The sequence below is a fragment of the Capra hircus genome, chromosome 3 (assembly GCF_001704415.2).
Source record: "Capra hircus breed San Clemente chromosome 3, ASM170441v1, whole genome shotgun sequence".
NCBI lineage: Eukaryota > Metazoa > Chordata > Mammalia > Artiodactyla > Bovidae > Capra > Capra hircus.
The window spans coordinates 70,965,876-70,987,170 of record NC_030810.1 but is presented as its reverse complement, the minus strand read 5'-3'; the positions used below and the strand labels follow the sequence as shown (position 1 = coordinate 70,987,170).

General features: G+C 41.9%; 1 pseudogene; it reads right to left on the bottom strand.

The window, feature by feature from the left end:
• LOC108635649 lies at positions 1,550 to 2,108 on the bottom strand (annotated as a pseudogene).

Here is a 21,295-nt window from a genome sequence, read left to right as displayed (position 1 = left end):
GCTTTTTAAATGCTGAGTGTTAAAATGAATTCTGCCAATGCCCAATGCTTCTCTTTCCACTCAACTCACAGGAAAGCAAGTTTGGGCCTGCCTCTGATCTCTTAGAGCAGAAAGCTAATCTCCAGGGTGACCTCACCACAGAGATGTGTTTTATAGTCAACTGGCAAATCTCAGCATGAACTGAGAATGAAAGTTGGAAAGACAATAAACATACAAACAAGTCAGGATTGTACAAATCAAGTCAGTTCAGATAACCAGCTGGACTTATGACTAGTTTTCAATTTTAAGAAAACTACAAAGGAAGAAATCTTCCTCGCCAATAGTAATCCTTTTCAGAAGACTAGGACGCCCTTTCTCTTATTAGCAAATGAAGAAGTCTGGATAATAGAAGGAGGAAAAGGATTTTAAATTAATCTATGCCAGGGATTTTCAAACATGCTTTGATTGAGGAACACTTTGTTCAAACTAAATATTACTAATATATATGAGCAAATAAAAACACATCAACAGCTTGAAGGCAGGATCCAGGCCCCAATTCTAGCTGTTTCTCTCTTCTCTTCAGTTCAGATCAGTCGCTCAGTCATGTCCAACTGTGACCCCATGGACTGCAGCACACCAGGCTTCCCTGTTCATCACCAACTTCCAGAGCCTGCTCAAACTCATATCCATTGAGTCGGTGATGTCATCCAACCATCTCATCCTCTGTCATCCCCTTCTCCTCTCGCCTTCAATCTTTCCCAGCATCAGGGTCTTTTCAAATGAGTAGGCTCTTCGCATCAGGTGGCCAAAGCATTGGTGTTTCAGCTTCAACATTACTCCTTCCAATGAATATTCAGGACTGATTTCCTTTAGCATGGACTGGTTGGATCTCCTTTCAGTCCAAGGGACTCTCAAGAGTCTTCTCCAACACCACAGTTCAAAAACATTAATTCTTTGGCCCTCAGCTTTTTTTATAGTCTGACTCTCACATCCATACATGACCACTGGAAAAGTCATAGCTTTGATTAGATGGACCTTTGTCGGCAAAGTACTGTCTCTGCTTTTCAATATGCTGTCTAGGTTGGTCATAGCTTTTCTTTCAAGGAGTAAGCGTCTTTTAATTTCATGGCTGTAGTCACCATCTGCAGTGATTTTGGAGCCCAAGAAAATAAAGTCTGTCACTGTTTCCATTGTTTCCCCATCTATTTGCCATGAAGTGATGAGATACCATGATCTTCGTTTTTTGAATGCTGAGTTTTAAGCCAGCTTTTTCCACTCTCCTTTTTCACTTTCATCAAGAGGCTCTTTATTTCCTCTTCACTTTCTGCCATAAGGGTGGTTATCATCAGCGTATCTGAGATTATTGATATTTCTCCCAGCAGTCTTGATTCCAGCTTATGCTTCATCCAGTCCAGCATTTCTCATGATGTACTCTGCATAGAAGTTAAATAAGCAGGGTGACAATATACAGCTTTGACGTACTCCTTTCCCAGTTTGGAAACAGTCCATTGTTCCATGTCCAGTTCTTTTTTTTTTTTTTTAACTTTTATTTGCATTTATTTTTTGCAGCATTTATTCCCGGGCCATAAGTTTTTGTTTCTTCAGTTTCTTCTGGGATATCTTTTTCTTCTGTGCAACCTCCTCTTCTGGTTTAGGAACAATCTGTTTTTTTTCAGTAAGGATCATCTCAATGTGGCAGGGAGAGCTCATGTAGGGGTTGATCCGACCGTGAGCTCTGTAAGTCCTGTGCCGCATCTTGGGGGCTTTGTTCACTTGAATGTGCTCAATGACCAGAGAATCTACATCTAAGCCCTTACGTTCAGCATTACTCTGCATTTTTGAGCATGTGTAGTAAAAATTCAGCATTCTTTTTGGGCCACCGACCCTGCGTCCAGCCCCACTGTTTGGCCTGTGCACACCTACCAACTCCACCGTCATAACGACGGAATGGCACATGTTGCTTCTTTAACGTGACATCTTCAGATACTCAGTGGCTTTTTGGATATGTATACCCTTTATGGCCTGGGCAGTTTCACGAGTGTTCTTAAAGTGTACATGAAGATTTGAACCTCTTGATTTGCATGATTTTGTGGGGTTTTCTGGGTCAAGTGAATAGCACACCATTTTTAGGGGTCACTTCAGGCCACTTACCGGAAAAGGAAGCCATGTCCAGTTCTAACTGTTACTTCTTGACCTGCATACAGATTTCTCAAGAGGCAGGTAAGGTGGTCTGGTATCCCCATCTCTTGAAGAATTTTTCCACGGTTTGTTGTGATCTACAAGTCAAAGAAGTGCTCTCTACTCGTGAGCACTTCTAAAACTTCTCATTGTGATCAAACTTCACTGGCCCTGCCGTTGGCAGTAGGAAGACCTGAGACTGAAGAAAAATCCTTGACTTGTCCATGGTCACACAGAGGCACCAGGATGAGTTCCTGGGTCGACTTAATCCAAATGCAGTGACCCTTCCACTGCACCATGCAGAGGGTAGGGAAAATTTGCTTCTTAATGCAGAGGGACGGCTGATGGGAAGGAGATGGAGCACAAGAGAAGGATTTCCCTGCCAGATGCAAAGAGTAACAGAGAGGAGCAAAGCTATGCAGAGGCTGCTAGTTGTTTGGCGGCTCCAAGATATCTGCTGAAATGAGAAGACACCATATCCTGTCTTTTTGCTGGATCACTAGCCTGTGATGATTTACTCCCATGGTCAAGTCAACAGACATTAATTGAGTATCTGCTATCAGGTGCTGAGAAACCTGAATACAGTGATACAAAGACAATTAAGTCACTCTGTCATGCCACAAAAATGAGTAAGTCACTTCTTCATCCCAGGTGCTCGTGGTCAAGTACAGAAAACAGAATGGAAACCCTAACTAGAGTGAGTGTGAGACTGTTGCATGGACCCACAGGGTAGCTACACAGGAGAAGGGGAGAGATAATTCACTGGGAGAATCAAAGATGCCCAGCAGAATAGACAGCCACGCAGGCTTTCCAAGGATGAGTTTGTCTGCAGGTGGACAGGCAAGGAGACACATCTGGTTCAGAACAGAGAGAACAGAGAAATAGGTTTCAAACAGTGGCAAAGATGCTCGTTTGCAGTTTAGAAAGATCACTGACGTGGCACTGTGGAAATTCACATCAGGAAGAGGCTCTGCACTGGTTGAACTGAGGGGACTCAGAGTAGGAATGGAAAACAACGGTGGTTTTCACAAGGAAAGTCAGCATAACGGGTAGGAGCGATAAAAACGACAGGAGGGTTCCCTGGCTCCCGTGGTTCCTGAGAACTCTAGAAGGTGGTACCATCACAGATAAAGAGTTTCAGAGGGGAAATAAGGAGCCAGCTTCAGTGGGTAGGAGTTCAAGGTGCTGGTGGGCCCACCAAGTGAAGTTATCCGATGGAGAGATAGGTGTAGGGGTCTGATGGTGCACACAGCACAGGCTGGGTTCGTTCCTCAGCTTCAACTTCTAGAGGAAAAGGCGTCACCTATTTCCCCTACATGGGGCTTCCGAGGTGGCTCAGTGCTACAGAATCTGCCTGCCAATGCAGAGGATATGGGCCCCATCCCTGGGTCGGGAAGATCCCCTGGAGAAGGAAATGGCAACCCACTTCCAGTATTTTTGCCTGGAGAATCCCATGGACAGAGGAGCCCGACAGGCGATTGGCCATGGGATTGCAAAACAGTCAGACACAACTTAGTGACTAAAACAATGACAAAAACCTTTCCCTGTGTGCCACAGAGCTTGCTTCAGCCCTCTACTCTGAGGGCTTTCCATAAGTAGAATTTTGTGAAGTTCTGTGTTGATTGTTTCCTTTTCCCCTAAGCTATCTAGTTGAATCCAAACCCTATCAGCTTTTACCACAAGTTATCTGGGGAATGCAGCCTCATCCCAGAGATACTGGCTTCCTCTATTACATCGGAATTAGGAAGCAACTTTATTGTGAGTAATAATAAAAATATACAACACTGAAAAATATAGAGCATATATCCAGTTTAGCTTTGTCCCATCCATTCCTTTATGGAATAAAATTATCATCATTTTCAAGCAAGAAAAGAAATATAGGATGAAGGTAAATGTCCAGGTCCCAAGCCAGGGAACCCTGCAATTACTCAGAATTGAGTTAGATACTTCGTTAGCATTCAATCAATACATCTGTACCAAGTAACTTAAGGTGCTGAGACGCAATACCCAAAACCGTGGGAGATACTAAAAATAGAGAAAGCCTAAGAAATAGATTGCAGCCATGAAATTAAAAGACACTTACTCCTTGGAAGGAAAGTTATGACCAACCTAGATAGCATATTGAAAAGCAGAGACATTACTTTGCCAACAAAGGTCCTTCTAGTCAAGGCTATGGTTTTTCCAGTGGTCACGTATGGATGTGAGAGTTGGACTGTGGAGAAAGCTGAGCACTGAAAAATTGATGTTTTTGAACTGTGGTGTTGGAGAAGACCCTTGAGAGTCCCTTGGACTGCAAGGAGATCCAACCAGTCCATCCTAAAGGAGATCAGTCCTGGGTGTTCATTGGAAGGACTGATGCTGAAGCTGAAACACCAATACCTTGGCCACCTCATGCGAAGAATTGACTCATTGGAAAAGACCTTGATGCTGAGAGGGATTAGGGGCAGGAGGAGAAGGGGACGACAGAGGATGAGATGGCTGAATGGCATCACCAACTCGATGGACGTGAGTTTGAGTGAACTCCGGGAGTTGGTGATGGACAGAGAGGCCTGGCGTGCTGCGATTCATGGGGTCGCAAAGAGTCGGACACGACTGAACTGAAGAAATAGAACATCAGCTCCAGGAGCTGATAATTAATTAACTAGATAATCAATTACCAAAATGAAAATGTAAGGATAAATGGAACAAATGTCAATAGAAATTAAATGTCACAAAAGTTCAGAGGTAGGAAATAGAAAGTTTAATCAGAGTAATGAGGAAACATTTCGCAGAGGAGAGATGCGATCTAAACTTAGTGTTGAAGGATGAGCTGAGTTTGAACAAGCCTGGTGGCTCAGACAGTAAAGCATCTGCCTACAATGTGGGAGACTCAGGTTCCATCCCTGGGTCAGGAAGATCCTCTGGAGAAGGAAATGGCAACCCACTCCAGTACTCTTGCCTGGAAAATTCCATGGACAGAGGAGCCTGGTGGGCTAAAGTCCATGGGGTCACAGAGTTGGACACGACTGAGTGACTAAACTAAGCTAGGCTAAATCAAGCAGAAGGCCACTAGGCTGGAGGGAGGGAATGGACTGAAGGTGCAGCATGGGTCCCTCCAAGTGTTTCAAGACTAGAGAACAGGTGATTCTGGTCAGAGCAGAGAGTCCACACATAGGAGTGACCTAAGTGGGACGGGAGCGGGTCTGAGGGCCCCGACTCCAGGTGGAGGAGGTCATGGGAAATCCCAGAAGGGACTCTAAGCAGAAAAGGACATGGGGCATCAGAAAGGTGGGAATGGGGACAACCAGATGGATGGCAAACTGATCACACTGAGGGAGAAGAGCATGAGGCCGTGAGGGCGGCAGCGCGGGGGCGAGGGCGGCGGGGGCGAGGGCGGCAGCGCGGGGGCGAGGGCGGCAGCGCGGGGGCGAGGGCGGCAGCGCGGGGGCGAGGGCGGCAGCGCGGGGGCGAGGGCGGCAGCGCGGGGGCGAGGGCGGCAGCGCGGGGGCGAGGGCGGCAGCGCGGGGGCGAGGGCGGCAGCGCGGGGGCGAGGGCGGCTTTGTGAGGAAGAGAGTGTGTGAGGTAGGTCTGGAAGACTGGGCTATTTGGGATGTTGATATGGAAGAACAAAATCATAGAGGCTGAAAAATGTTGTCCGTATGAGGAAAAGCACAAAGTGCAGCTGCCTTCACTGTAGGGCCTGACTAGGAAGTCAACTGCATGAGAAAAGAGGCAGGCTGGAGCTGGGAGTTGCTGGCCTATAGAGAATTGGACTTTGTTCAGAGGGCAGTGAGAGTCCCTGGCAGTGGTTGATAAGGACGTGCTGGATCAGAAGCTGTGTGTGAGGAATGCTAGGTGATGATAGACAGCTTCACAGCTTAACAGCCAGCAATACTCATAGCATTTTGATTGATAGCAAAGGTCAAGATGGATGAGGGAGAGCTACTGAAGCTACCCAGATGGGGAGCCAGGCACAGGCGGTGCTGACCTCAACAGGAATGCCGGTGCTGAGAAGAGTGGGAGGGAGGGACGTGAAGGACATCCGGAGGCCTTACCTGAAAGTCTGAACATGTTATGGGAGAGAAGGTTTGAAACAAACATCCTGACAGACCTGCTTCCATGAGCTGTGAACTATGCCAAAATAATGTTCATATCAATGATATCTGAACTTTCCAAGTATAAGCATCCAAACCTGGCTATTTTTAAAATCCTCTCTACACACATGCTTGAAAGGTACTCTGAGTATAATAAGAATTTCTAAAACACTCTTACATTGTGAGACTTACCTTTATAGAAAAATCGAGTAAAACATATTGGTGCAGCTTAAAGAATTATTATAAGGTGAACCCTGTGTAATCTCTCGCAGGTCAGAAAATAAAATCTTGGCAACACCACAGAAGCCAGCTGTGTGCACCTCCCAATTTGAAACCCCACCTTCACTGTCCTAAATTTTGTGACTACCATTTCCTTCCTTTACTTTCTACTTTGAACATATGCGTATGCATCCTCGACTGGATGGTATGTCGTAGTTTAGTCTTCCATCAGTAGATAGGAATAGAAAGAGTGGGAGCAGACCTGATCTACAATGATCAAAACACTATGGTATTAGTATAAAAGCAGACGCATGGACTAATGGAATAGATTAGAAAGTCCCTAAGTAAACCCACATGTAAGTAATCAATTAATTTACAACAGAGGAACCAAGAATAGATAATGGAGAAAGGACAATAGTCAACAAATGATGTTGGGAAAACTGCAGAAGCAAGAGAATGGACTGCACTTTTACACCATACACAAAAATTACTGAAAATGGATTAAAGAGTTGAAAGAAAACCTGAAACCATAAAACTCCTGGAAGAAAATATAGGGAGTAAGCTCACTGATATCAGGCAATAATACAAAAAAATCAGCAGTTGAGACTACATCAAACTAAAAAGCTTAACAAAGGAAAGCATCAATAAAATGAAGTCAGCCTACTGAATGAAAGAAAATATTTGCAAATCACATACCTAATTAAGGGTTAATATCCAAAATATGTAAAGAATTCAATCAACTCAACCACAAAACAGCAAAGAATATAATTTAAAAATGGGCAGTCCAGTGGTTAAGACTGTGATTCTTTTGCAGGATGGCACAGATTTGATCCCTGGTTGATGAACTAACTAATTAGTTAATTAATTAGTTATTTAAATGGACAAAAGATCTGAATGGACATCTTTCTAGAGGAGACACACAGCTGGCCAACAGACACATGAAAAGATACTCAATATTACTAATTAGCAAGGAAATGTAAATCAAAATCACAAAGAGATATCACCTCACACCTGTTAGAATGTCTATTATCAAAAAACCCCAAAATGACTTGGGTACTGTTAGTGAGAATGTAATTGGTGCAGGCACTATGGAAAATATGATGAAGTTTCTTCAAAAAACTAAAAATAGAAATATCATATGATTCAGCAATTCTACTTCTGAGTATTTGTCCAAAGAAAACAGAAAGAGTACCTTGAAAAGATATATGCACCCTCATTGCAGCATTATTTACAATCACCAAGATATGGAAATACTCTGTGTTGTCAATCAATGGATGAATAGATATAGAAAACATAATATGTATATACAATGGAATATTTTTCAGTAATGAAAAAAGAATGAAGTTCTGGCACTGTGACAACATAAATGGACCTCAAGAGTACTATGTAAGTTGAATAAGGTAGACAAAGACCGACAAATACCATATGATCTTATTATATGTGGAATCTAAAAAGAACAAAGCAAAACCCAGGCTCATAGGTTCAGGGCATGTTGCCAGAGGCAGGGGGTGGGGAATGAGTGAAATAGGAGAAGAGGGTTAAAAGATACACACTTCCAGTCTTGGGTCTTGGGCTCTCAAGGAAGAGATGTGAGTGAGTGAAGTCGCTCAGTCGTGTCCGACTCTTTGCGACCCTATGGACTGTAGCCTACCAGGCTTCTTTGTCCATAGGATTCTCCAGGCAAGAATACTGGGGTGGGTTGCCATTTCCTTCTCCAGGTGATCTTCCCGACCCAGGAATCAAACCCGGGTATCCTACATTGAAGGCAGACGCTTTAACCTCTGAGCCACCAGGGAAGCCCCATCAGTTCAGTTCAGTTCAGTTCATTTCAGTCGCTCAGTCGTGTCCGACTCTTTGTGACCCCATGAATCGCAGAGCGCCAGGCCTCCCTGTCCATCACCATCTCCCGGAGTTCACTCAAACTCACGTCCATTGAGTCGGTGATGCCATCCAGCCATCTCATCCTCTGTCGTCCCCCTTTCCTCCTGCCCCCAATCCCTCCCAGCATCAAGGTCTTTTCCAATGAGTCAACTCATCGCATGAGGTGGCCGAAGTACTGGAGCTTCAGCTTTAGCATCATTCCTTCCAAAGAACACCCAGGGCTGATCTCCACCCCATAGGGGTCTGGAATTCTCAAGGAGGAGGAAAGGACAAACATCTTCTTTTTCTATACCTTCCTTAGTCTTAGTCACATAAAACATTTTTTTCTTTAAAGTGGTGATTATAACAGAGGATGAGATGTTTGGATGACATCACCAACTCAATGGATATGAGTCTGAGTAAACTTCAGGAGTTGGTGATGGACAGGGAGGCCTGGTGTGCTGGGGTTGCAAAGAGTCAGACACGACTGAGCGACTGAACTGAACTGATGATTACACAACAAACAACTCAGTTTAAACTCTGTACTAAGGATTATATAACAACATGTATCCTGCTTGAGGACAGTTTCTCCTTCCTGAAAACCTTCTGGCTAACTCTGTTATCTTAAAATGTAAATCATAGGAGTGGGTCTAGTAAGATCTTTACAACATTGAGACATTTTTGGATTTATTGTAATAACTAATTAAAAAATATATAACTCCCTTGCTAGAGACTATCAGGGGGGCACTCTCTGTCCCCCTTCTGATGTTTGTGTCAGAAGCTTTCTCTGTCCCTTTTCATACTTTAATAAAACTCTGCTACACAAAAGCTCTTGAGTGATCAAGCCTGGTCCCTGGTCCCAAACTTAAATCTTCTTCAGAGATCAAGAATCCAACACTGTTCACTGTAAGCTATCATTAATAATACTACATTGCATATTTGAAAGTTGATAAAAGACTAGATCTTAAAAGTAAGTCCTCATTGAAAAAATTATAATTATTTATGGTGGCACACCATCCCCAAGAAAAAGAAATGCAAAAAAGCAAAATGGCTGTCTGAGGAGACCCTACAAATAGCTGTGAAAAGAAGAGAAGCAAAAAGCAAAGGAGAAAAGGAAAGATATACCGATTTGAGTGCAGAGTTCCAAAGAATAGCAAGGAGAGATAAGAAAGCCTTTCTCAGCAATCAATGCAAAGAAATAGAGGAAAACAATAGGATGGGAAAGACTAGAGATCTCTTCAAGAAAATTAGAGATCCCAAGGGAACATTTCATGCAAAGATGGGCTCGATAAAGGACAGAAATGGTATGGACCTAACAGAAACAGAAGATATTAAGAAGAGTGGCAAGAATACACAGAAGAACTGAACAAAAAAGATCTTCATGACCCAGATAATCACGATGGTGTGATCACTCACCTAGAGCCGGCCATCCTGGAATGTAAAGTAAAGTGGGCCTTAGGAAGCATCACTACGAACAAAGCTACTGGAGGTGATGGAATTCCAGCTGAGCTATTTCAAATCCTGAAAGATGATGCTGTGAAAGTGCTACACTCAATATGCCAGCAAATTTAGAAAACTCAGCAGTGGCCACAGGACTGGAAAAGGTCCATTTTCATTCCAATCCCAAAGAAAGGCAATGCCAAAGAATGCTCAAACTACTGCACAATTGCACTCATCTCACACGCTAGTAAAGTAATGCTCAAAATTCTCCAAGCCAGGCTTCAACAATACGTGAACCGTGAACTTCCAGATGTTCAAGCTGGTTTTAGAAAAGGCAGAGGAACCAGAGATCAAATTGCCAACATCTGCTGGATCATTGAAAAAAGCAAGAGAGTTCCAGAAAAACATCTATTTCTGCTTTATTGGCTGTGCCAAAGCCTTTGACAGTGTGTATCACAATAAACTGTGGAAAATTCTGAAAGAGATGGGAATACCAGACCACCTGACCTGCCTCTTGAGAAACCTATATGCAGGTCAAGAAGCAACAGTTAGAACTGGACATGGAACAACAGACTGGTTCCAAACAGGAAAAAGAGTACATCAAAGCTGTATATTGTCCCCATGCATATTTAACTTATATGCAGAGTACATCATGAGAAATGCTAGGCTGAAAGAAGCACAAGCTGGAATCAAGACTGCCGGGAGAAATATTAATAACCTCAGATATGCAGATGACATCACCCTTATGGCAGAAAGTGAAGAGGAACTAAAAAGCCTCTTGATGAAGGTGAAAGAGGAGAATGAAAAAGTTGGCTTAAAACTCAACATTCAGAAAACGAAGATCATGGCATCTGGTCTCATCACTTCATGGGAAATAGATAGAGAAACAGTAGAAACAGTGTCAGACTTTATTTTGGTGGGCTCCAAAATCACTGCAGATGGTGACTGCAGCCATGAAATAAAAAAAAGACACTTACTCCTTGGAAGAAAAGCTATGATCAACCTAAACAGCATATTAAAAAGCAGAGACATTACTTTGCCAACAAAGGTCCATCTAGTCAAGGCTATAGTGTTTCCAGTAGTCATGTATGGATATGAGAGTTGAACTATAAAGAAAGCTGAGCACAGAAGAATTGATGCTTTTGAACTGTGGTGTTGGAGAAGACTCTTGAGAGTCCCTTGGATTGCAAGGAGATCCAACCAGTCCATTCTAAAGGAGACCAATCCTGAATATTCATTGGAAGGACTGATGTTGAAGCTGAAACTCCAATACTTTGGCCACCTGATGCAAAGAGCTGACTCATTTGAAAAGACCCTGATGTTGGGAAAGATTGAAGGCGAGAGGAGAAGGGCAGCAGATCAGGTGGCTGGATGGCATCACCGACTCAATGGACACGAGTTTGAGTAAACTCCAGGAGCTGGTGATGGACAGGGCGGCCTGGCATGCTGCAGTCCATGGGGTCGCAAAAAGTTGGACACGACTGAGCGACTGAACTGAACTGAACTGATGGTGGCAGACATTAACTAGACTCATTGTAATGACCATTTCACACTATATACAAATACTGAATCATTATATTGAACACTTGAAATTCAATTCTATCTCAATTTTTAAAAAACAGATCCTAATATGGTATGAATTAGATGATACCTATTTCATATCATTTATCAAAATAAATTATAAATAAACTATAAAATAAATAATATTTTATTTAATAAAATAAAACTATTTTATAAAACAATTTATGAAATAAATTATAAATCAACTAAAGATTTAGTATAAAAACCAGAGCAAGAAAAGTACTAGAAGAAAATGGAGGGAGATATTTATGTTATCTTGAAAGGCCCTTCTAAGGATAATACCAAAGGCTGAGACCATAAAGGAAAAGAATGCCAGATTTGTCTATTAGAAAAAAGTAAAAATCTTCAGTAAATCAATAAGCACAGTAACCGAAACTAATGAGAAAATGCCCAAAGGGAAAATTATATGTAACATCATACTAGCAAACCAGTTATGTCCATAGTTCTTACAAATCAGTAAGAAAATAAAACAGTGGGAAAAATAGCTAGGGCAATGTCTAGGTTAGCTGTGTGTGCTATGTGCTAAGTCGCTTCGGTCATATCCGACTCTGCAACGCTATGGACTGTAGCCTACCGGGCTGCTCTGTCCATGGAATTTTCTGAGCAAGAATAGCGGAGTAGGTTGCCATTTCCTCCTCCAGGGGATCTTCCCAGGGATCGAACCCGCATCTCTTAGGTCTCCTGCATCGGCAGGCAGGTTCTTTACCGCTAGCAGCACCTGGGAAGCCCTTCTAGGTTAGCTATTGCCACAAAAATAATTAATAATAAAGAGGCCCAGAATACAGTGGTGCAAAATAACATTTATTCTCACTTATGACACGCAGGTCAAGTAAGGTTGTTTGGGCACTGGGCTCAGTACAGGCAGAGTCCAGGCCCGTGCCATGTGTTTCTCATGCTTTTGGCAGCAGGCTGGCCAGGGCATGTTCTTCTCAAAGAGTTGGCAGAAGACCAACAAGCATTCCCGACCATCCAAGCACAGTTTAGACCTTTAGTCACCTATCTCCTGCCAGCATTTTGTTAGCAAATCAGATGGCAAAGCCTAACCTTAGTTGGTTGTGTAAATAGACTCCACTGCAGTGGGAGGGCAGATAATCAATATTTGATGATGGCAAGTGCCAGAGACGGAATGCTTGTGTCTCCCTCCCAGTTCATATGATGAAATCTAATCCCAATGTGATGGTATTAAGAGGTGGGGCCTTGGGGCTCCACCTTTATAAAAGACACCCCCGGGGAGCGCTCTTGCCCCTCTGCTATGTGAGAACATAAGGACAAGAGGGTATCTACAGTTAGGAAGCCGATCCTCACCAGACACGAAATCTGCCAGTGCCTTAATCTTGGACTTCCTAGTTTCCAGAACTGTGAGAAATAAACTTCTGTCATGATACCTAATTCCAACAGCCCAAAGGGTCTAAGACAGCAGGTATCATCAGGCTACTACTGGAAAAACATGGACAAATGACCAATTAGTATGTGAAGGAGTGAGCAAAATTCTTCATACGGAAAAATACAAATCTTAAAAAATATACCATTTGTGGCTGATCAGATTGGCAGGTACAAATTGACATCTAACATGAGTGACGATGATCCCTCGGTACTCTTGGTGAGACTGTACATTGGTATCATCCTTTATATCAACATTTACAATATATACTCTGATGATTTGCAATCTTACTTTTAGAAAACTATTCTACATATTTAACAGTACAACAGCCTAACGATGTATCACAAGAATATTCAATATAAAGTAGTTTGTAATAGTGAAAAATTAGAAATAGTCCTAAGCCCCCAAATAAGGGATGTTAACAGGACATAGAATTACATGAGTAAGCAGGATTTAGGAGACCATTTTTAAAATAGAGATAATAAAAGAAATGCTACTAACCAGTGTTGTCATGAATATATATAATACATTTTATGTTGTGCATATTTGTTAACATAAAAATATTCACAATATAGTAAATAGAAATAGATTATAAAACAATTCAAACAGTATGATCATGTTTTAAAAATGAAGATATGTAAATATGCAAAAAACATCTAGCCAGTAGCCAGTGACATACCATAGTAATGGTGATTTTAGGTGGTAAGATTATGGATTTTATTCTTTTTTCTTTGTATATTTTAATCTTTTATAATAAACAGGTATTAATTTTATCATAAGAAATGCAGGTTAAGATGCTAACAATGCTTTAAAATAATTTTAATAACACTGGAGAATGTTTGCTATGATGTTAAGTTGAAAAAAGATACATTTGTTGAGACGGTATGAATAATAGTTCTGTAAATGTGTGTTTAACAATACATTAAAATATATGTGTTTAAAAACCAATGTAGATATGTTCGAGTAGTATAAATTATTTTTTTCTACTTTTCTGCATATTGTAAATATTCTGTGATAAAATACATTCTTCTTATAAATGAAAAAATATTTTTTAAAGACAATTGCTGGACAAAATAATTTAGGATTCCTTAACAAATTTAATTGTATCTGTAGTCAGATGTAAAAAAAAATACATACACAAGTCCAGTGGTTTTCAAGTTGTAGTGACCCTAGGACCCTAGTTGTAGTGACACCTGGAAGCCTTGTTTAAAAGGCAGATTTCCTGTTCTCAGCCCCTAAACCTGCCAGTCTTTGATTTCTACTATATAATGGTATTTGACAGTCCCAAATAGAGCTGGGGCTTCCCAGGTGGCTCAGTGGTAAAGAATCCTACAGCAATGCAGGAGCCACAGGACACTTGGGTTCTATCCTTGGGTCGGGAAGGTCCCCTGGGGGAGGAAACAGCAACCCACTTCAGTATTCTTAGCTGGATATTCCCATGGACAGAAGAAGCCTGGCGGGCTACAGTCCACAGGGTCACAAACAACCAGACTATACTGAGCATACAGATGCTCACACACAAATAGTATAATATGAGTATCTCAACTCTGTCTCTTTGTTATGTATTTTTTAATTTTATTAAATGCATTTTCAGTATTTACAAAGTAAGTATATGATTTTCAATTTAAAACTACTAACATGATGATTTATATTGGTAGATTTTCTTTTTTAAAGTATTTATTTATCCATTTTTGGCTGTGCTGGGTCTCCATTGCTGCCTAGGCTTGTTTCTAGTTGTGACAAGCAGGCACCACTCTTCATTGCAGCGTGCATTCTTTCATCGCTGTGGTTTCTCTTGTCTTAGAGCACAGGCTCTAGGGCACATGGGTTCAGTAGTTGCAACGTGTGGGCTCAGCAGTTGTGGCTGACAGACTCTAGAGCGAGGGCTCAACAGCTGTGGCACATGGGCTCACTTGCTCCGTGGTCCTGCTCCCTTGCTCCCTGGGCACCCGATTCCCCGGCAGCCCAGAGTTTTCTCCAAGCCCTTCAGTTTCTTAGTAGTAATTTGTCATTTAATGACAAACATGCTCCTCTTGGGATGGAGGCATCATTGAGAACACTTAAGACAGAATCTAGGTTTCCACATTCCACCACGCACTGATGTTTGGACTTGCTGCTGCTGCTGCTGCTGCTAAGTCGTTTCAGTCGTGTCCGACTCTGTGCGACCCCATAGACGACAGCCCACTAGGCTTCCGCGTCCCTGGGATTCTCCAGGCAAGAACACTGGAGTGGGTTGCCATTTCCTTCTCCAGTGCATGAAAGTGAAAAGTGAAAGTGAAGTCACTCAGTTGTGTCCGACTCTTAGCGACCCCATGGACTGCAGCCTACCAGGCTCCTCCATCCATGGGATTTTCCAGGCAAGAGTACTGGAGTGGGGTGCCATTGGACTTGCTGCTAATGTCCACCAATCCCCAAACCAATAAGCCACAATTTAATGAAAGCCCAAAGTTGGCTCAACAATAGTCAGATTTCAAATATAACTTGCACAGAGTTAGCAAGTATTAGCAAGTTTCAAAGACGTTTAAAGTTCGTTTCTTTCATCATGGAGTATTTCCTCGGGGATTTTGGATGATTCTTTGAAGAAGGTAGCCAACACATCACAGAGAATATATAATGATATATAGAAATAGCTAAAACTAGAAACTAATAAGTACAGTATCTTTGCCAGAAACTCTTAGAATCCTTGTCCCAATAGTCTTGTATTTTCTAAGCAAATCATGCAAAAAAGTAATTTATTTGTATGATAGATAACATTTATTGAGCTACACATGCTAAGACATTATGCTAAGAATTTTATATATATTCTCTCATTTGCATAACAACTGTATGAGTTGGGTGCTAGGATTACCCCCACCCCATTTTATAGATGAGAAAATGGAGGCTTCAAGGGAGTAAAAGCTTACCCAAACACATGCTTCTGGCAAGTGTCGGAGCAAATGTTTGAACTAAAGTCATCTGATGCAGCTTCCCTGCTCTCCTAACCATTCCTGTATATGCTTCTCTGGTTAGCACTGTCTATCATTCATCTATCAATGAATATCATCCTCAGAAATGCACATCAGAATTTAGTTTTTCCCTGTTTTTAATCTTCCTAGAACCATTCTATTATATTTTCATGTAATAATTTAAAAATGTGTATATCATACTCATGAGTGTGACTTTGTGGGTATAATTGCAAACTAAAGCTAGCACTTTGCCCAAATGTATAAACAATCAATGTATACTTTATGTATACTTAAAAATTATAGAGTGATATTTGTTTGCTAGAGATGGGAAGAAATGTATATTACATCTTAAAATAGTAGTACATTTTTCCCATAGTAGTAACACATTTTAAATGAAATTATAAGAACAGAAATGGTATCAGTCAGGGTTCAAGTGGGGTAAACAGAAACTACTCTGTTAAAGCAGAAGATAATATTTGATTCAGGAAATAATTGAAGGTTGGACAAACAAGCTCTGCACCATGTCTCTAGAAATAACGCCCATGGTGACACTGTTCAACTTGTCCCTTCAGGAGAGCTTCTCCTAGGACACAATAAGAAGGATGAGCAACCAGGAGGTTGCCATGGAATCATCATTGCTGCAATCCAGGGATCAGAAAGTGGTTCTAACTGCCTCTGTGACATCTGCGAAGCTGGGGGTAGGACATCAGACCATGGCTGTGGCAAAATTCAACAGCTGACGATGCAGGAAGACGCCCTCCATTGAACTTCTACTTTGAAATCCAAACCTAGTACATGGAATTTATGTAATCTAATTTGTACCTAGAACAAGAGCTTGTAAGGGATTCTGAGAATTAGTTAGTGAAAGAGCTTGCAGGCTGTATCATACAGGAAAGAACCCTAGAAGGAAATTTGGGGATTGAGTTGCAATTTAAGATTTTCACCACAAACACATTATCAAATAAGGTAGCACTGAATTCCTATAGCTGTGAGGCACTGTGGTCTGTGTCCCATGGGCAAACTGCCAACTCAGTAACTGGATGGTAATTTCCAATGCTTTATGAAAAGGTATGCAGTGTTATCTAACATATTCATTGGAATTGCTACAGAAACAGGAACCAAGAGAGAAGAAACTTGACCTGTGGGTTTTTTTTTAACTGTCTACATCACTTCTTGTTAAAAGCTTGTTTGTCTCATGAAACTGTTGTTGTTCAGTCGCTCAGTCATGTCCAACTCTTTAAACGCCATGGACTGCAGCACTCCAGGCTTCCCTGTCCTTCACCATCTCCCGGAGCCTGCTCAGACTCAGGTCCCTTGAGTCGGTGATGTCATCCAACCATCTCATCCTCTGTCAACCCCTTCTCTTCCTGCCTTCAATCTTTCCCAGCATCAGGGTCTTTTCTAATGAGTCGGCTGTTCGTTTCAGGTGGCCAAAGTATTGAAGCTTCAGCTTTGCAGCATCAGTCCTTCTAATGAATATTCAGGATTGATTTCCTTTAGGATGGACTGGTTTGATCTTGCTGTCCAAGGGACTCTTAAGAGACTTCTCCAGTATCACAGTTCAAAAGCATCATTTCTTCAGTGTTCAGCCTTCTTTATGGTCTCTCACATCCATACATAACTACTGAAAAAACCATAGCCTTGACTAGATGGACCTTCGTTGGCAAAGCAATGTCTCTGCTTTTTAATACAGTCTAGGTTTGTCATCAGAGAAGGCGATGGCATCCCACTCCAGTACTCTTGCCTGGAAAATCCCATGGACAGAAAAGCCTCGTAGGCTGCAGTCCATGGGGTCGTGAAGAGTCGGACACGACTGAGCGACCTCACTTTCACTTTTCACTTTCATGCATTGGAGAAGGAAATGGCAACCCACTCCAGTGTTCTTGCCTGGAGAGTCCCAGAGACAGGGGAGCCTGGTGAGCTGCCATCTGTGGGGTCGCACAGAGTAGGACACGACTGAAGCGACTTAGCAGCAGCAGCAGCAGCAGCAGGTTTGTCATAGCTTTTCCTCCAAGAAGCAACCATCTTTTAATTTCATGGTTGCAGTCACCATCTGCAGTGATTTTGGAGCCCAAGGAGAAAAAGTCTGTCACTATTTCCATTGTTCCCCATCTATTTGCCATGAAGTGATGGGACCAGATGTCATGATCTTCATTTTTTGAATGTTGAGTTTAAGCCAGCTTTTTCACTCTCTTCTTTCAACCTTCATTAAGAGGCTCTTTAGTTCCTCTTTGCTTTCTGCCATAAAGGTGGTGTCATCTGCATATCTGAGATTATTGATATTTCTCCCAGAAATCTGGATTTCAGCTTGTGCTTCATCCAACCTGGCATGTCTCATGACGGACTCTGCACAGATATTAAATAAGCATGGTGACAATATACAGCCTTGGCGTACTCCTTTCCCAATTTGGAACTAGTCCGTAGTTCCATGTCCGGTTCTAACTGTTGCTTCTTGACCTGTATACAGATTTCTCAGGAGCCAGGTAAGGTGGTCTGGTATTCCCATCTCTTTAAGAATTTTCCAGTTTGTTGTGATCCACACAGTCAAATGCTTTAGCGTAGTCAATGAAGCAGAAGTAGATGTTTTTCTGGTCCCTTGATTTTTCTATGATCCAGCAGATGCTGACAATTTGATCTCTGATGGCTTCCCTTGTGGCTCAGCTAGTAAAGAATCTGCCTGCAATTCAGGAAACCTGGGTTTAATCCCTGGGTTGGGAAGATCCCCTGGAGAAGGGAAAGGCTACCCACTCCAGTATTCTGGCCTGGAGAATTCCATGGACAGTCCATGGGGTTGCAAAGAATCGGACACAACTGACTGACTTTCACTTTTCATTTCCTCTGCCTTTTCTAAATCCAGCTTGAACATTTGGAAGTTCTTGGTTTATGTACTATTGAGGCCTGGCTTGGAGAATTTTGAGCATTACTTTGCTAGTATGTGAGATGAGTGCAATTGTGTGGTAACTTGAACGTTTTTTGGCATTGCTTTTCTCTGGGATTGGAATAAAAACTGACCTTTTCCAGTTCTGTGGCCACTGCTGAGTTTTCCATATTTGCTGGCATACTGAGTCCAGCACTTCAAAAGCATCATCTTTTAGGATTTTACATAGCTTAGCTGGAATTCCATCACCTCCAGTGCTTTGTTCATAGTGATGCTTCCTAAGGCCCACTTGACTTCACATTCCAGAATGTCTGGCTCTAGGTGAGTGATCACACCATTATGATTATCTGGGCCATGAAGATCTTTTTTTGTACATTTCTTCTGTTTATTCTTGCCACCTCTTCTTAATATCTTCTGCTTCTGTTAGGCCCATACCATTTCTGTCCTTTATTGTGCCGATCTTTGCATGAAATGTTCCCTTCAGTTCAGTTCAGTTGCTCAGTCGTGTCCGACTCTTTGTGACCCCATGAATCGCAGCACGCCAGGCCTCCCTGTCCATCACCAACTCCCGGAGTTCACTCAGACACACGTCCATCAAGTCAGTGATGCCATCCAGCCATCTCATCCTCTGTTGTTCCCTTCTCCTCCTGCCCCCAAACCCTCCCAGCATCAGAGTCTTTTCTAATGGGTCAACTCTTCTCATGAGGTGGCCAAAGTACTGGAGTTTCAGCTTTAGCATCAATCCTTCCAATGAACACCCAGGACTGATCTCCTTTAGGATGGACTGGTTGGATCTCCTTGCAGTCCAAGGGACTCTCAAGAGTCTTCTCCAACACCACAGTTCAAATGCATCAATTCTTCGGCGCTCAGCCTTCTTCACAGTCCAACTCGCACATCCATACATGACCACAGGAAAAACCATAGCCTTGACTAGACGGACCTTAGTCGGCAAAGTAATGTCTCTGCTTTTGAATATACTATCTAGGTTCCCTTAGTATCTCTAATTTTCCTAAAGAGATCTCTAGACTTTCCCATTCTATTGTTTTCCTCTATTTCTTTGCATTGTTCACTTAGGAAGGCTTTCTATCTCTCCATTCTATTCTTTGGAACTCTGCATTCAGATGTGTTTATCTTTCCTTTCCTCCTTTGCCTTTCACTTCTCTTCTTTTCTCAGCTATTTGTAAGGCCTCCTCAGACAGCCATTTTACCTTTTTGCATTTCTTTTTCTTGGGGTGCAAAATTGTATACTGAGAATAAATAAATTATAGTATATTTACATAATACTAGGTTTCTAAAATATACATGAAATAGAAATCTATATATTGACCTACATACATATATATGTATATATAATTAAATTATACATGTAATATATAATTAAATTTAAAATAAATCACATAAAAATAATAGTGTTTCACATTTATGTTAAACACACAAAAACACATATATAACTAACATTTATTGAAGATGTTTCAGACACTATTCTAAGAGATTTATGTGTTTTGACTCATTTTAATTATCATAGCACCAACATGAGCAAGAATACGATAATTATGCCCATTTTACGGAAGAAGAAATCAAGATACAGAATGTTAAGTCACTTGGCCAAGTGCAAATGGCCGCTAAGAGATGGAACTGAGATTCCGACCCAGGCAGTCTTGCTCTAGAGCCCGTCCCTTAAAAAAGGAAGAGATAGGACAGGAAGCTAAACTAGTTCTGAATGACTCCAAAGCCTAGAATTTCATTAAAACTTCATTTTTAGATAACATCATGCTTGGATTTTCCAGAAGATGGTTGATCATTTTACCATAGGGGTCTGTGGGTGTTGTGTCTTATTCAGGGTGAAATATTGGAATTTCAGGAGCCTGCTGTCCAGAATTCTTGCCAAGTTGTCTGGTATCCGGAGAATGGGTCTGACCTGCTTTATGGAGGTGAGACAGGCCTACCTGAAAACCAGAAGGACTCTCAGCAAAGTGCTACCTTCTGGCCTTCTGAAAAATAACTCTACACAGCCTTATTAAAAATCTGCTCACTCTTCTTGGTAGAAGTAACTCATGGCTGCAGTCCATGGGGTCGCTAAGAGTCGGGCATGACTGAGCGATTTCACTTTCACTTTTCACTTTCATGCATTGGAGAAGGAAATGGAAACCCACTCCAGTGTTCTTGCCTAGAGAATCCCAGAGACAGGGGAGCCTGGTGGGCTGCCGTCTGTGGGGTCGCACAGAGTCGGACACGACTGAAGTGACTTAGCAGCAGCAGCATATGACTAAAGTGGCCTCCTCTACTGGATTGTAAATTATGTGGGGACAGGGATAAAGTCATACTTTGCTCACCCTAAATCTGTAGTGCCTAGTCCAGCATCTGACAAGTAATAGACATGTAAGAAATATCTGTTGAGTAAATTAATATTACTTTAAATATAGATTTTTTTTCTTACTTCCTGGAGTCAAGACTTTGTTTTACTCAAGGTCAAAGTCTTCCTAACCCAAATTCGAAAACTCTAGCTTGCTGATAATGGTCTTCCATTAATCACACTCTCACTGCCTTCACCTTTAAGGGGTACTCCTGCTCAAGGCAGGCGCCTCTCTTTCCTATTTTCAAAAAATGCTGTGGGTGTTTCCACTCCTCTGTACTTAACTCATGTTCTTTCTATTCCAAGCCAACGGTCTGTTCTTCCAAATTGTGTGAGAGTGACAGTTGTGTTATTTCCAAACGATCTGGGTTTCAGAAATACCTTAGAGAAATCTTTTTATATTTTGTT